Source organism: Mandrillus leucophaeus, unplaced genomic scaffold (assembly GCF_000951045.1).
Source record: "Mandrillus leucophaeus isolate KB7577 unplaced genomic scaffold, Mleu.le_1.0 Scaffold599, whole genome shotgun sequence".
In the NCBI taxonomy this organism is placed as follows: Eukaryota; Metazoa; Chordata; class Mammalia; order Primates; family Cercopithecidae; genus Mandrillus; species Mandrillus leucophaeus.
Window position 1 is genome coordinate 1,886,209 of NW_012106463.1, and position 17,236 is coordinate 1,903,444.

At 36.6% G+C, this 17,236-nt stretch overlaps 1 protein-coding gene across 1 annotated transcript in view; it reads right to left on the reverse strand.

The window, feature by feature from the left end:
* Positions 1-17,236, reverse strand: part of PDE3B (phosphodiesterase 3B, cGMP-inhibited) — a 213,215-nt gene that overhangs the window by 188,007 nt on the left and 7,972 nt on the right. The window lies entirely within an intron of this gene.

Consider the following 17,236-nt stretch of genomic DNA (forward strand, 5'->3'; position numbering starts at 1 on the left):
ACGAGGATACCACTTTGCAGAAACAGTGAGAACTTCAAAAAGCCAATCGAGAGCAGTATGCAGAGGAGATGAGAGGGGCTGCCCCAGGAAAGAAGACATCTGGTCTCCAACAGAAAAATGTTGAAGTGAAAACAAAAAAGAACAAACAGAAAACCCCTGGAAATGGAGATGGTGGCAGTACCAGTGAGACTCCTCAGCCTCCTCAGAAGAAAAGGGCCCGGATAGATCCTACTGTTGAAAATGAGGAAACATTCATGAACGGAGTTGAAGTTAAAGTAAAGATTCCTGAAGAGCTAAAACCATGGCTTGTTGATGACTGGGACTTAATTACCAGGCAAAAACAGCTCTTTTAACTTTCTGCCAAGAAGAATGTGGACTCTATTCTTGAGGATTATGCAAATTACAAGAAATTTCGTGGAAATGCAGATAATAAGGAGTATGTGGTTAATGAAGTTGTGGCAGGGATATTCCCTTCTTAGTAGGTTTTCCTAAACTATATACAAACTACATTGATTATCTGTGTAAAGTATGGGAAGGTATTTTTTTAATTCCATCTCAAATCTAGCTTACCTTATTGTAGTTACGTAATTTAACTGTGCCATTTGTAATAGCTATAGAAAGCCCTGTGTTCAGATATAAGTTTCATTCATTCACTTAATAGCAATGTATTAAGTGCAAAGTTAATAAAAGTGCTATAATGCTACCTAAAATAATAAGGGATAAGACATTGTCCTTGGGCTTAAGAAACTCAGAATCTAATGAGGAAGCCAATTATATACCTAACTAAAATATAATATAAAGATAATTTAACAGTAGTATCTGGTAAACACTATAAAATATATATACACACACATACATATATACATATATATTTATACATATATATATTTTTTTCAAGACAAGGTCTCACTCTGTCACCCAGGCTGGAGTACAGTGCCACAATCACAGCTCACTGCAGCCTTGAATTCCTGGGCTCAAGTGAGCCTCCCACCTCAGCTCCCTGAGTAGCTAGGAACACAGGCACACACTACCATGCCTGGCTAATTTTTTAATTTTTTGTAGAGACAGAGTCTTGCTATGTTACCCAAACTGGTCTCAAACTCCTGGCCTCATGCAATCCTCCCATCTCGGCTTCCCAAAGACCTAGGATTACAGGGATGAGCCACCACGCCTGGCCTATAAATTATTTTTTAAAGGACATTCTATCCAGGGATGAATGGGGAGAAAGTCATCTGAGATAGTCCAAGTCACTATTATGTCTCACTTGGATAACTGCAACAGCCTCCTATCTTCCTGCTTCCACTCTAACTATTCCATCAATAGCCCATAAACAAGCAAGAATAATCTTTTTTAAACATAAATAATACCATAAAATTGTCTCATGACTTGCCATTAGAATGCAATTGGAATGAAATGTAAATGTTAACAAGGTGTATAAGGCCTGATGTGATCCACACTGTTCTTACCACTCCTACCACTCTCTAGCCACCCAGTTTCCTTTCTAACAAGCACGCCAAGATCTTTCCCACCACAGGGCCTTTGCTACTTCTTCTGCCTAGAATGTGCTTCCCTCAGCATGACCAGCTCCTTCTCAACATTTATATGCTGGTTAAAATGTCACCTCTTCAGAGAGGCTTTCCCTTTCTACCATACCTAAAGCACCACTTCCACCTCCACCATCCAAAGCCCTAGTATCCCTTTGTACTATTACTCTGTTTTATTTTTTCATGCATCACAGTACTTAAAACTACCTGAAAACTATTTCACTGTGTTTTTATTTTCTATTTCCCTCTGCTAAAATTTCTTAAAGCTCCATTAAGGCAGGAGACTGATGTGTCTTGTTCACTGTACTAATCACAGTATCCAGGGCAATATTTGTATGTGCTCAATAAATATTGTTAAATATGCTGGGCATGGTGGTGTGCACTTGTAGTACCAACTACTCAGGAGACTGAGGCAAGAGTATCACCTAGCCCAGGAGTTTGTGCCCAGCCTGGGGAACATGGTGAGACTCTGTCTCTGGAAAAAAAAATTACACATATCATTAAACAAAGAAAGATGACATGTAAGCTGGATTGTTGGAAGGTAGTTAGGAAGAGAAATTGTCAAGAGGAACAGACAGAGATGTGGAAAAGGAAATCAAACACATTTTCTCTTACCTAGAACTTTGATTTTCACAAATTTTTTAGGATAAAGTAATACACTATTATGGTTGGAAGATATCCTAAAGCTTTTATCTAGTTTTCTCATTTTGAGACATTAATACTTTAAAACATCTCCCTGATGTTTTCCTGAAAACTTCCCTTGGTATGTAAATCACTATCTCATGAGCTAACCTATTCTAAGTCAAGAAACTCTATAATTATTAAAAGATTTTCTCATATTAATCCCAAATCTGTTTGCCTGTTACTTACACACATTACTCCTGATTCTGATATTAGAGGTTCACATGAAGATAAGTTTAATGCCTATTTCATGGGGCAGACTTTCAAATATTCAAAGACATCTATAATACCCTCCTAAATTAAAAAACAAAAAATAGGTAACATTTATTAACAATATCTGCTAGGCTCTGGGCTATATACTTTATGTGAATTACTCAATCCTCACAACTACTGTAAAATAAAACGATTATGATTGTACCTATTTTGAAAATGAGAAAATTAAGTCCGTATTAGATAACTTGCCTAAGGTCATCAAGCTGGAAAGTGCTGGAGTCAGAAATTAAACACAGATGGTCCAAATCCAGAACCTATATTCTTAACTGTAAGCCCCACTCTCTAAATGACTCCTGATCTTTGTACTATTTGCACTAGGTCACTATGTGTAAATCACCCAGATAACCATGCTAAGGCACAAAACTCGACCAACTGTCTTCCACCTAATGATGAAGGCACTATTGATTCTCAGGTATTTATAAAAATATTCATAATATAAGACTTAATAATAAATAAGAGGATATGCAATTTATGTTGCATATATATCTTTTTAGATTAATCTTTATAGATTAACATTTGTCTACAAATACTAACCTATGTTTTCTTTTTATGCCTATTTTTCTTCATTAAGTACATTCTACTTCATTAAGTACACACTCCAAACTATCTGATATATTTTCCATTTTCTCAACATACTCTTTATTTCAATACTCCTCTACCTTTTGTTTACTTGATTCTTCCTAAAAGGACCTTCCTCCAATACTGCAGATACTGAGTCCTTAAAAAAATGGTAGTGCTATCGGAAGGACAGAAAACCAAACACTGCATATTCTCACTCACAGGTGGGAACTGAACAATGAGAACACTTGGACACAGGGTGAAGAACATCACACACTGGGGCCTGTCATGGGGTGGAGGGGAGGGAGGGATAGCGTTAGGAGGAATACCTAATGTAAAAGACAAGTTAATGGGTGCAGCACACAAACATGGCACATGTATACATATGTAACAACCTGCACGTTGTGCACTTGTACCCTAGAACTTAAAGTATAATTTTAAAAAAAAAGGTAGTGCTACGAATATTTCATTTGCCTGTCCAGATCCATTCTTCATTCTTCTCCACCCTGTTCAGTGCCCCAGGAGCCTCTGTTTATATCCAAAGCCCACCTTGCCCTCTGTCTTTGGGGTGGAGTCAACCAATGGAAGACAAGAGCAGAAGACAGAAAGACAGGAAGTGAGCCTGGAGTAGTTACTCTCCCCTAATCTCCCACCCACCTCCACGCCTGCTCTCATGTAAAATCACCTCTGGTTAGTGATGCTTCTCTGCTACCAGAGTCACAGCTTCTGTCAAGTGAACCTCTATACAGCTACTATCTGCGTCTTAACAGCTTCGTATTCTGCCCTTGTATGTCTAAAGGTGATAATGGCTATCTGTTGTTGCTCATCAGATACTCATACCATGTTCTCTTAACACTTCCCACTCTTTTATAAATCACTCCTTCATAAACTCTCCCTACTTTAGCCATTTGAGTGTGTCATCTATTTTCATTAGGACGCTCACTTTTATAGCATCATTCTTTTCCTAGGCCTTCTCTGTACTTTTTTAATATATCCTTTATATTTCTTTTCTTGTACTAAACTCCAAGTTTCTTGATGGTAAGGTATATTTTATTCATTTTTTAATCTCTAAAATAATTAATTTTGCCGATAGTAGGTACTATGATATGTTTCAAGAATAAATGGAATGTTTCAAGAATAGAAAAAAATACAACTTTTTAAAATCAAAAGAATACTTCATGACTCAAGACAATCATACGAAACTTAAACTTCAGTTTCCATGAAAGTTCAAAAACAGGCAAAAATAATCTATTAGGATAAAGGTCAGAACTGTGGACATCTTAGAGACAGGCTATCAAATGGGAGAGACCATAAGGAAGCCAACTAGGGTATGAAAATGTTCTACTTTTTTATCTGAGTGGTAATTACAGAGATGTGTACATAGGTAAAAATGTGTTAAGCTACATACTTGTTTTGTTCACTTTACAGTATGTACCGTACACCTCATTTAAAAAGAGAAGAAAAACATCTGTATTTAGGTGTTCACGTTGAAACAGTATGGCTAACACCTCATTTATCTAGAAGTCCTTTATAAAAACAAACAAAAAAAAGCTCTCTGTGGAATCAAAACAGATATTACAAAGTCCATATACTGTATCCACGAGAAAGACTTCTAGGACTTTTCATCCTTACTTTTACAGTGAATTCCAATTAGCTTGGTTAACCAGTGTCCTGACCTACCATTGATAAACAGTAATTAATTGGGAAAGGGGAGATAAAGATTGGTAACATCTAGCAACAGGAGCAAGCAAAATAACTGTTAAAGAGAAGATAAAGGCTGGGCGCCGTAGCTCACGCCTGTAATGCCAGCACTTGGGGAGACTGAGGCGAGTGGATTACAAGGTCAGGAGTTTGAGATCAGCCTGGCTATCACAGTGAAACCCTGTCTCTACTAAAAATACAAAAAAATTAGGTGAGTATGGTGGCACACACCTTTAGTCCCAGCTTCTCGGGAAGCTGAGGCAGGAGAATCGCTTGAACCCGGGAGGCGGAGGTTGCAGTGAGCCGAGACCATGCCATTGCACTCCAGCCTGGGTGACAGAGTGAGATTCTGTCTCAAAAAAAAGATAAAAATGTAAGAAACATCACTTAGTATATGGCAAACAGACTTTACAAGCCAGTTAGACATCCATATATCATGGCACAGTAAGACAGTGTTAAAAGTGGCAACCTTGCCTGCAGGAGTGAGATACAGGTGGGCATGGTGGAGGCAGATGGTCAGGAGAGTCCCCAGGAGCAGGGAGCCTTGTGCAAGAATGGACGGCAACAGCCAAGGCTTAATATGTGGTCTCAGTCCGAGACAAACAGGCTTCCAAAACAATTCTACTGGTTGGATCGCTGGCTTTTCATCCTTTTTGACATAGTGTTGTTTATTTTTGGGTTGCCTTTTGCCAAGACCGGTGTGCTGATATCTAAACTAATAAGCTGGTTTCTGGAATGAATTCTGAAAATGACTACAAATTATTGAATAGAGAAGACAGACAGGATTGTGCTGCAGAAAAATTTCATACCTCTAAGGGACCTTCCTTTCATTGTATACTTTCTGTTCATTTGGAGAACTATTAAATGGGTAGGATATCATCCATTCACAGCTAAGTTCTTAAAACTAGACCCTTTGATTCCTGTTTAAAATTTTTTTTCAAACATTTGATGGCTTTACAGAGGCTGATGACAAATGTATTTGTACTTAAAAGTTTAGTGTATTCATTAAAAAATATAGCAATGTCTTTCCTTTAACATTTTAAGGGTTGACCAGGGTTTAACATAATGCAAATAATATGATGAATAATAAGGTGAGTTATTTATAAATTCAAAAGTAAACTACTCAAAAGTGAAGAAAGGATTTTGAGAGAAAGAACAAAGTGTCCTTAGATTGTATAGAGGCTATAACACAAAAGATACGCAAAAAATGTAGGCCCACAATATATTTCTTGGCTCCAAGTACCAATTAAATGTTGAGCTTAAGTAGGACTCTGTTACAAAAAGATGTGTCATGGTCAAAGGGTTGATACTGTCTCAGAAAAAGTAGATAATATCCAATATTGGAAAGCTAGCATGCATGTCCTCTTACCTGGATGTCTCCCCCTTTCTTCCTCTTAAATTCTTGAGCCCCCTGAAATAGGACTGTATGCTTCAAACCTTTCTTTTTTTTTAACTCTTGCATTAATTAAGCTTTTGGCCAAAATGTATTTATTTTTATAATGTCTGAAACTTATTTAAATACTTCAGCAAAGTCACTGTGATATTTACCCATTCAATAGCTATTTGAGCTTTTACTATTGACCAGGCATTATTTTGGACATGGCAGTAAACAAAACAGACAAAAACTCTTATCTTCAGGGTGCTTATATTCTCCTTTCTTGTTATTTAAATGTAAATATGTGATTTAACAAGAATTTATATTCCACGGGTGATCAGCTAGCATATAATCAGAAAGGCCACACTCCCAAAGCAGCTATTATAAGCACTTCAGAAGCTATTCCTATTAGCCCTAAAGACTAATGTAAGGCATATTAGAAATATAAGAAATATTAGAAAGAATACTATAAGGAATATTCTAGTATTAGAATATTAGAAGGGGCCGGGCATAGTGGCTCATGCCTGTAATCCCAGCACTCTGGGAGGCCAAGGCGGGCAGATAACTTGAGCTCAGGAGTTCAAGACCAACATGGGCAACATGGCAAAACCTCATCTCTACAAAATACAAAAAAAAAAAAATTAGCCAGGAATGGCAGCATGTGCCTATAGCCCCAGCTACTCCAGAGGCTGAGGTGGGCGGATCGCTTGAGCCTGGGAGGCAGAGGTTGCAGTGAGACGAGATCACGCCACTGCACTCCAGCCTGGGCAACAGGGCAAGTCCCATCTCAAAAAGAAAAAAAAAAAAAAAGAATATTAGAAGCAATAATATAAGGAATATTAGAAATAGGCTCTTGTCATTGAAATTAGTGGCATTCAATATGTGTGAACTCTTCTAAATATTTTGGGGATATTCCCCTCCCTTATAAACAGGGCATAAGATCTTGTAAACTCTACATTCTCTGTCTTCCAGAATGGCTCTTAGGGTTACAGCCAAGTCTGGAATTAATTTTGGAGGATCTTAATTGCTTAATGCTGACTATAAAGCTAACAATTACGCCTTCAGGGTATTGTTGCATCTGCCTAAAGAGAACCTTTTATGGAATGTGTCGGTGAACTATTTGGGGGAACACGGAACTGGGAGATCACTCAGTTTACCAAGCAGATTGTATGAACTGCTTCTGCAGTGCTTGTTAATAATTTTGTCAAATATATGTTTACTAATTTTTAAAATGACAACCCTTACTTATCAGAGAAATATATTATTTTCATCAAGATCTATTCAGGGTAAGCAGAAATAGGGATAAACATAATAGAAATAGTCACAGCAAAAATGTGTTTAAATTAAAAAGATATTACTTGTAAAAAGATAAACTTCAGTTACCTTACAAAAATGTACTTGATGAGAACACATGAACACGTAGAGAGGAACAACACACACTGGGGCCTACCAGAGTGGGAGGAGGAAGAGGATGAGGAAAAATAACTAATGGGTACTAGGCTGAATACCTGGGTGGTGAAATAATCTGTACAACAAACTCCCATGACACAAGTTTACCTATGCAAACCTGCACATGTACCCCTGAACTTAAAGAAAAGTTTTTTTAAAAAAAATCACATTTCCAGAGTTTGCTAAATAATTATGACTAGTATTTTACTACTATCTTCTTCCTTGGTGAACTATTAAAATTAGTAAATTTATGTTAAAAATGAAGTTCTCCCTAGAAATCAAAAGTGCAATCTAAGCACTGAAAATGTTCTATCAACACTCGTTAACTGAGAACCATTCAAACATCTAGGAATTTTTAACTCTGCAAGTCATATTTGAAAAAGTAATGTCAAAATTGTTTATAACCCTACTGCACCACTATGATCTCACCTCAAATTATCATTCCATGTCCCTCCTTTTGTTTTAGAGGTAACTCCTGCACACAATGTCCTGCATTAGTTTCCATTCTCCCAACTTGCAAAACTCTTCCAAGCTTCACCTATAAACTGAGGCATTCACCTAAAGTAAGCTTCCCCTGCTGAAGAAGATTTTTGCTGGGTTTTGTGACATCAAGAACTTATTCCTTAGGCATCCTGTTCTTCAAGTTACTTTCAGTGATGAAATTATGAGAATTATGTATCATCTAGAAAAAAAAAGGCCTGTGAAGTGATAAAGAAAACAGTATTTAATCCAATAGTTCAACTCAATAAACTATTTGATACATACCAAGCACCAGGGTTACAAAAATAAATCAGATACTGTCCCTGCATTTAAAGGACATAAAATGTAGAAACAGGAAAGGCCTATCAACCCAAATATGACAGAGAGTATTAAGTGTAACAATAAATGCACTGAAATAAGTGACTCAATTTTGTTGAGAGAAAGAAACAAATGAAGAAAGGCAGAATCTAGGCTCAGTTTTTAAATTATGTACATTCCATGCAACTATATAGACACTATAGTTACAAGAAAGGTGGCATGCAGGGCCGGGCGCAGTGGCTCATACCTGTAATCCCAATACTTTGGGAGGCCGAGGCAGGCGGACCACGAGGTCGGGAGTTCGAGATCAGCCTGGCCAACATGGCAAAACTCCTGTCTCTACTAAAAATACAAAAATTAGCTGGGAGTGGTGGCATGTGCCTGTAATCTCAGCTACTTGGGAGGGTGAGGCAGGAGAATCCTTGAACCCAGGAGGCGGAGGTTGGAGTGAGGCGAGATAGTGCCATTGCACTACTCCAGCTTAGGCGACAAGAGCAGGACTCCATCTCAAAAAAAAAAAAATGACAAGCGAAAAATTAAAATATGTGTTGTCTAAAAGATGTCAGAATTTGAAATCGCTTTTTCTATTATCGTGTTGACAGAGGCAATGCCTTTTTCTCAATCCTATGGCTTCTATGAAGAACTGTCACTAAATAGTTTTTGACTCTCTCTACCCTCCACTTATTTATCCCCTAGAAGGAGGATAGTGACTTACCTTACTGGTAAGTTTAGACTAATGAATCATGTAAGCATAATTCTACCCCTTGCTTTTTGCTCTTGGAAGCCTACCCACTAGATGGAAGCAGAAGTTCTCCAATGCTTCTCTATGGCTAGGCTCTCCAGGTAAATAGGGGAAATGTTCCTGGTCCTATTCTGCTAATGACCAGGTAAGTCTGTTTAACTCAGGGGTTCGGTATTACAAAGAAAAACTATCTACAGAATAAGCCATGCCTTCCAATAACAGTTTTATCAGGAATATAGATGGTATTCTGATATCTCATCTGTCACTCTCTTCTCAAAATTTGGGCAGGGAATTTGGGTGTTATTTTTTGAGACCTTTCAAACACTACAATATTAATTGCACTGTCTTTTTTATTATTTAAAATAAAATCTTCACTTTTTATCTTACATTAAACTCCTAAGAGCAATGGCATTATATGATTCTTCTTCATAGCCCTTATAGCTCCTAGCAGAATGCCCAGTAATGTTGCTGAAGAAATGAATTTTCAGATATTAAAGTTATTTCTATATGGTGTTTATTTTTACAACAAAACCAAACAAAAAATGACTTACATAATGATAAACACTGGTATTTAGTAATGCGTATGTAGGTATGTTCCTCTAAAGAAAAAGATTTTCCCATATATTAGTAAAAATTCCTATCCATATTTATTTTTGTCTGCTTTGAACCATCACCATCTAACCGGTAGAAGCTCTTCAGGAGACTTTTTCTGAAAAGTGGAATAAAATGTTACACTGAAGCAGTAAAGCAAAGTGACTAATACTGACTGGAGTGAGGAAGAGGGTTGGAAGAGTCACTTTTTTACACACAGTTTCTCTTCTTTCTGTTTCCGTATCTTTTATCTCCCTCTTACCATTCCTGGGGAGGTGCTGTATAGTTATCAATATGCTTAACAGACAGTGTGTGAAGGAAGAATTACGGGTAAAGACATTTGTTTGACTTCCCAGTGTACTCCCAACTCCAAAGTGACAAACTGGAACAAAAAGCTTATGGGACAATAAATTATGATTGTAGCAGCTGACACATTTTGTTTCTGGAAGACCAAAGGTTCTTAATCTTTAACTCTGAAACTTCCAAATTACCGCCCTTTTAATCACTTTTTAAGTTACTCCTTGTATCTTTTCTTTGTTGTCCTAAATACTGACCACTGGTTGAAAGAATTTCCCCTATATAATCCCTTATGGAAAGGATTTGCTTTTTTGCTTAATACCAGTTCCAAGAGAAGTATTGAGACAATAAAAAAGGATTGTCTCATAGACCTAAATTTCAATTAGTTTTACCATTGATTTAGAGAAACTTGGCATAAACTTAAATAATTCAAGGATGAGAATTTCAAATATTAATAATAACAGCCATAACAACTAACCTGTTGAAAACTTGCCAGGTGCCAGACACTGTTCCAAGAACTTACAGGTTATTAACTTATTTAATCCTTACAACATTTCATATCACATTTATTTCACATCAATAAGATAGATACTGTTATTACCCCTAATTTATACACAGAGAAACTGGGGGACAGAGAAGTTAAATAACTTGTCCAACATTCTGTAAGTAGCAGAGATGACATTTAAACTCAAGTAGTCTAGCTTTACCACTGTGCAATAGTTGACTATTCATGAAAATACCAAAGACAGTAGGAAATTGGGATTCATCTCTACCCACAGTTCTTTTCTTCACTCAAGGTTAACATGGAAATATTGTAAGAAATGACAGTAAGTATAACTATAATAACAGATATCCATTGTGAACTCCAAAATGTAAATGATAAATACAAAACAGAAATGCTTAGTTCTTACACTCAGGGAGTTTACATCCCATTTAGAGATGTGAAAGAGGTATCAACCATTCACATGTGAAAACTGGAACATACATTAATCAATAAAGTCAAGCTCTTTATCATTTCTCCCAAACCAGCTCATCTTTCAGCGTTCACCACATTAGCTAATGACACCACTAAACTTTCAGTCACTAAGACTTTAAGCATCTTCATACCTCCTTTTTCCCTATCACCAGGGCTTTTCCACTCCCACTGTTCTCAGTCTCTCAAACGAAGGATTATAAACAGGCTCCCTGCTCCCAATATTTTCATTCTCCGATCTACTTTTCCCATCAAAAATCTCTCTAAACTAAATAAAGCAAATGTCTCTTCTCTTCTGAAAATCTTCCAACATCTTCCACTGAATAAATCAAAAAGTTTAGGATGGCATCCAATATCTTCCATACATTACTCTCAACCAATCTTTCAGTATTTTCCAGTAACATTCCCACACTAACTCTACACTCCTTACTTTACTAGCTTTCCATTCTGATTTCTACAACAAAGTCATGAACTTTACCAGATGGTTTACCAGTCTCAACGCCTGTCTCTACTTAATCAAGTCTTATATAATATGTCCTTCAAATGCCTCCTCTATAAAGACACTCCCTCGAAAAATTGATCACTCTTTGGCCTTCCACAATGAGGCGCTCTGACTGGAACACAGCAATTACACAATTGTGTCTCACAGTGAGCCAATCTGCACATCTGAGTCTACTAGATATAAACTCCCTAGGGATAGAACCATATCTTACTGATCTTTATATTCCCCCACAGCACCTAGCACACTGAGGTGCTCAAAAAAGGGAGCTAATAACTGAAAGGTTAATTAAGACAGTATAAGAAAAGTATATTAATGTGATAGGAATGAATTAAAGGTATAAATAATATACAAAAGGAATGCTTTCTACTGTAGGTGAATTTGGAAATAGTTATCAATTATATGTGTGTACATATGTGTATGTATATATGTAGACATAGACATTTATGTTATTAGGTATCTCCAATTATAAATTTTATCTTCTTGGTGAATTCAGTCTTTTATAATTACATAATGATTATCTTTTTCTCTAGCAAAGTGTTTTCCCAGTTTTTCTGATATTAATATTTTACCAGTTTTATTATAGTGTCTTGTGTCCTTTTTCCATTCTTTTATTTTCAACCTTGATAAATTCTTATGCTTGCAAAGAGTATACAGTCAGAAAATCCAAGTGGACAATCTTTATATTCTTTTCACAAAAGTTTTTGCTTCTATATTTATTGTAATTCGTGGTGGTATCTAGATTTATTTCTATTATCTTTTTACATGCTTTAAGTATTTGTCCTGTTTGCTAGGTTTCCTTTTTTGACCTCCTTTTTTCTCTTACATTACTTATTTGTTCTCCTGTTTTCCCTCAATTCTTTTGTCACATCTATTTGTTTGGAAGCCATTCACACAATATCTATTATTTCAGCAGTTGCACTAGCTGTGTGTGTGTATGTGTGTGTGTGTGTGTAGACAGCTATTGTGTATAAACAAGATTTAAAGTCAAACTCTTAGCCCTCCCCATTGAAATATAACTTTTTAACCTACTCTTCTAATTTCTTCTTTCCAGTGTAAATGCTCTTGTTTTCTAGTACTTTAGTTCTAGCCTGTTCTCTTAGAAGGCATTGTTAATAATGTCTTATAATATAAGTGTTTGTTTTTACCTATATTTATCACTAGTATACCTTCTTGATCTCATTCATTTCTTCTGCCTGAGTATGTACTTTCAGTGGTAAAAACTCCCTCAATTTTTCCTTTTCTAAAATTGTTTTAGCTTGCACTTTTCCTAGGGAGATAGTTCTGCAGGGCACTGATTTCTAGTTTGACAGTTATTTTCTCTCAGCACCTGTCGGTTGATATTCCACTGTTTTATGGATTCCACTGTGGCTACTGATAAGTCACCTTTCAGTAAAACTGCCATTCATTCTTTTGAAGGTAATTTCTCTGTTCTGAGTTCTTTTAGTGGTTATCTTTTTCTTTAAGGTTCTGCAATTTTGCAATAACGTATGGGTTTAATTTATTCTGCTTGAGATTCAGTGAGCTTTCTGGACAAAAACTTGGCATTTTTCATCAGTTCTATAAAATGTTGTTTTACAGCCATTGTCTTTTCAAATGTTTCTTCCTCTCCATTTTATTATCCCCTTTGCAAACTTGAATTAAGTCTAAGTTATACTTTACTTCTTATTCTCCAACTCTTCTGATCTATATGACTATTTTTGTGTGTGTTTTGGGATTTTGGGAGGTTTTACTTGAGACAGAGTCTCACTCTGTCACTCAGGCAGCAATGCATTAGTACAATCAGAGCTCACTGCAGCCTCGACCTCCCCAGCTCAGGAGATGCTCCCACATTAGCCTCCCAGGTAGCTGCGACTACAGGCATTCGCCACCATACCCAGCTAATATTTTGTATCTTGTAGAGACAGGGTTTTGCCATGTTGCCCAGGATGGTCTCGAACTTCTGGATTCAAGCCATCTACCCACCTCGGCCTCCCAAAGTGCTGGGATTACAGGCATGAACCACCACACTCGGCCAGTGACAGTTTTTTTAATCACCTGTCCCCCAAACATTTTTTTTCAGGTTTCTATTTTATTTCTTTAATCATAATAAGTGCGTTTTTATATTTCTTATATAATCTGAAGCTTTGGTGGATGTGTTTTTGTTGTGTACTTTTCTTAGGTTCTGATTCATAGTGCCCTGTTTCCTTGCCTGATTTGTGGATTTTTGACGAAGCATTGCTCCATTTCCTTGGGATTTTATCTGTAGGAATTATTTGAGGCCTTGGAGAATCTGAATTTGCTTCTAACCATTGCCTTGGAGCATTACCAACTTGAGGCCAATTTAAATTTTTACTTGAGGTTTCTCAGTCTACATATGCAGCACTAATTTTAGGGGTCAAAAACTAAATGAAGACCCTGAAGATTTCACAAAAAAAACTATTAGAACAAACAAATTCAGCAAAGCTGAAATATACAAAAATCACCACATACAAATCAGATGCATACAGTTTTACACTATAAATAATTCAAAAAGGAAATTAAGAAAACAGTCCCATCTGCAACAGTATTGAAAGGAATAAAATGTTCAGGAATAAACTTAACCATGGAGGTGAAAGACTCATACACTGAAAACTATGAAAACATTGCTGAAATAAATTAATATAAAAATAAATCAAAAGATATCCCATTTTCATGGATGAGAAAACTTATTATTGTTAAGATGCCAGTGCTACTCAAAGCAATCTATAGATTCATCAAAATCCCAAAGATGATTATACTAAGTGAAATAAGCAAGCCACAAATAAATACTGTATGATTCCACTTATATGAGGTATCTAAAGTCATCAAATTCATTGAAACATAAAGTCAAATGGTGATTACCAGGGGACAGGGGAAGGTGATTCATTATTTAATGAGTATAGAGTGTTAGTTCTGCAAGATGGAAAAGATAGGGAGATCTGTTTCAAAACAATGTAAATATACTTAACACTACTGAACCGCACACTTAAAAATAAAGCACAGAGTAAATTTTACAGTTTTTACCACAATAAAAAATAAACCCCAATGATGTTTTTTGCAGAAACAGAAACATTCATCCTAAAATTCATATGGAATCTCAAAGGACACTCAAACAGCCAACATAATCTTGAAAAAGAACAAAGTTTGAGGTCTCAAACTTCATGATTTCAAAACTTACTACAAAGATACAATAATCAAAACAGTGTGGTACTGACATAAACACAGACGTATAGACCTATGACACAGAACAGACAGCCTAGAAATAAATCCTCACATGTACTGTCAAATAATTTGCAACAAAGAAGTCAACACTTTGTTGAAAGGTTATTAAAACAACAGTTTTTTTCAACAAATGGTCTTAGAAAAACTGAATATCCACAGGCAAAAGAATAAAGTTGGACCATTACCTTACACTGTATACAAAAACAAATAAAAATGAATCAAAGACCTAAACATTAGAACAACTTTTATAAAACTCCTCAAAGAAAACACAGAAGGAGAGCTTCATTACATTGAATTTGCAGTGATTTCTTTGATATGACACCAAAATCATAGGCAACAAAAGAAAAAGTAGATAAACTTCATCAAAATTGAAAACTTCTACACATCAATGGACACTAACAATAATGGATATTAAGTCTTATTAGAAAGCTGTTATAACTAAGATAGTGTGGTATTAACACAGGATGCATAAACTAACAAATCAAACATAATAGAGCCCAGATACAGTCATATATATATTGAAATTTGATACAGGACAGAGGCAGCCCTGATGAATGGAGAAAAAATAAACTTTTCAATACATTGTGTTGGCACGACTGGATATCCATATATATAAAAAATGAGATTGAATCTCTATATCACAACATACATATAAATCTAAAAATTAGAAAAACGCAAATTACAATCACAAAGAAATACCATTTCATACCCACTAGACCAGCCAAACTTAAAAGTCAGTAAATAGGAAGCACTGGTTGATAAGAATGTGGATCCAGGGGCATTCTTACTCATTGCCAACAAAAATACAAACGCATCAATTTATATTCAGCATCTATTTTGAAAAACAATTCAATTTTACATAGCTTTAGTTTTCTGTATCTACTTGCATCGGTTGAATTGTATCACCCAAAAAAAACATGTTGAGTCCTAATCCTCAGTACCTCAGAATGTAATCTTACTAGGAAATAAGGTCTCTACAGGGCAAATCAGGGTGGACTCCAATCCAATATGACCTGGATCCTTAGAAAATTCGAAAATTTGGAAACAAAGACAGACAGGTACAGGGAAAGACTATGTGAACATACAGGGAGAATGCCACGTGAAGATGAACAAAGAGATCAGGATGACGTATCTACAAGTCAAAGATCGCCAGTAAACCACCAGAAGCTAGGAGAAAGACATGGAACAGATTCTCCCTGACAGCCTTCAAAAGGAACCAGCCCTGGAGATACCTTGATCTTGGACTTCTGGCCTCCAGAACTGTGAGACAATTCATCTCTGCTATTCAAGTCACCTAGTTTGTCGAACCTTGTCATGGCAGCCCTAGCAAATTAATATACTCCTGTAACAAATTATTGCAAATTCAAAGGCATAAAATGACACAACTATATCTTATAGTTCTGCAGGTCAGAAGTCTGATATAGGTCTCACTAAGCTAAACCAAGATGATAGTGGGGCTTCAAAACTTTCTGGGAGCTCTAGGGAGAAAATCTACTTCCTTGCCTTTTTCATCTTCTTAGAGGCTGCCTGCTTTCCTTGGCTCAGGGTCCCCCTTCTTCCATCACCAAAGTTAGCGAAGATGGGTTGAGTGAGTTCCTTTCACACTGTATTACTCCAACCCTGCTTCCACTGTCAAATCTTCTCTGATCTCTTCTGCCTCTCTCTTCTACTTTTTAGGACCCTCATGATTACACTGCACCCACTCAGATAATGCTGGATAATCTCTTCAACTCAAAATCCTTAATCCCATCTCCAAAGTCCATTTTGCCATGTAAGGTAACATATTCTCAAATGTGTACATCTTTGGCCAAGGTGAGCAGATCGATAGAGCCCAGGAGTTTGAGACATGCCTGGGCAACACAGCGAAACCTCTTCTCTACCAAAAAAAAAAGATACAAAGATTAGCTGGGCATGGTGTCACGCACTGCGGTCCCACCTATCCAGGAGGCTGAAGTGGGAGGACTACCTGAGCCTGCAAGGCAGAGTTTGCAGTGAGGCAAGATCGCACATCACTGCACCCTAGCCTGGGCAACAGAGTGAGACGCTCTCAAAATATATATATATATATATTGCTGAATGCAAGTTGTATGAAATTTAAGGAAGAGGTGGCCAAACAACGTACTGTGGCAGATGGAGGAGGAGAAATCTGTAAAGTTATCTGCTAGGTAAATCAATGACAGAAGGAAAGATCTTGGTTGTAAAAGAAAATAAATAAATAAATAAATAAATAACAGTGGGAGATACACTCTTCTGCCCCAAGTTCTAAGAACAGGCTTATAACAACAACCTAAATAAGCACAGATCAGCTTGTAAATAACAACGTCAACAACAACTCAATGTTATAAACTGTCAGGAACCACCCACAGACAGAACCCAGTTCTCCCAAAGTGTTGTTTACAGCTAACAGTTTTTCAGTGTCTTTTGTTTAAATTGAAAGCCTTTGTCAGATGAGTAGATTGCAAAAATTTTCTCCCATTCTGTAGGTTGCCTGTTCACTCTGATGGTAGTTTCTTTTGCTGTGCAGAAGCTCTTT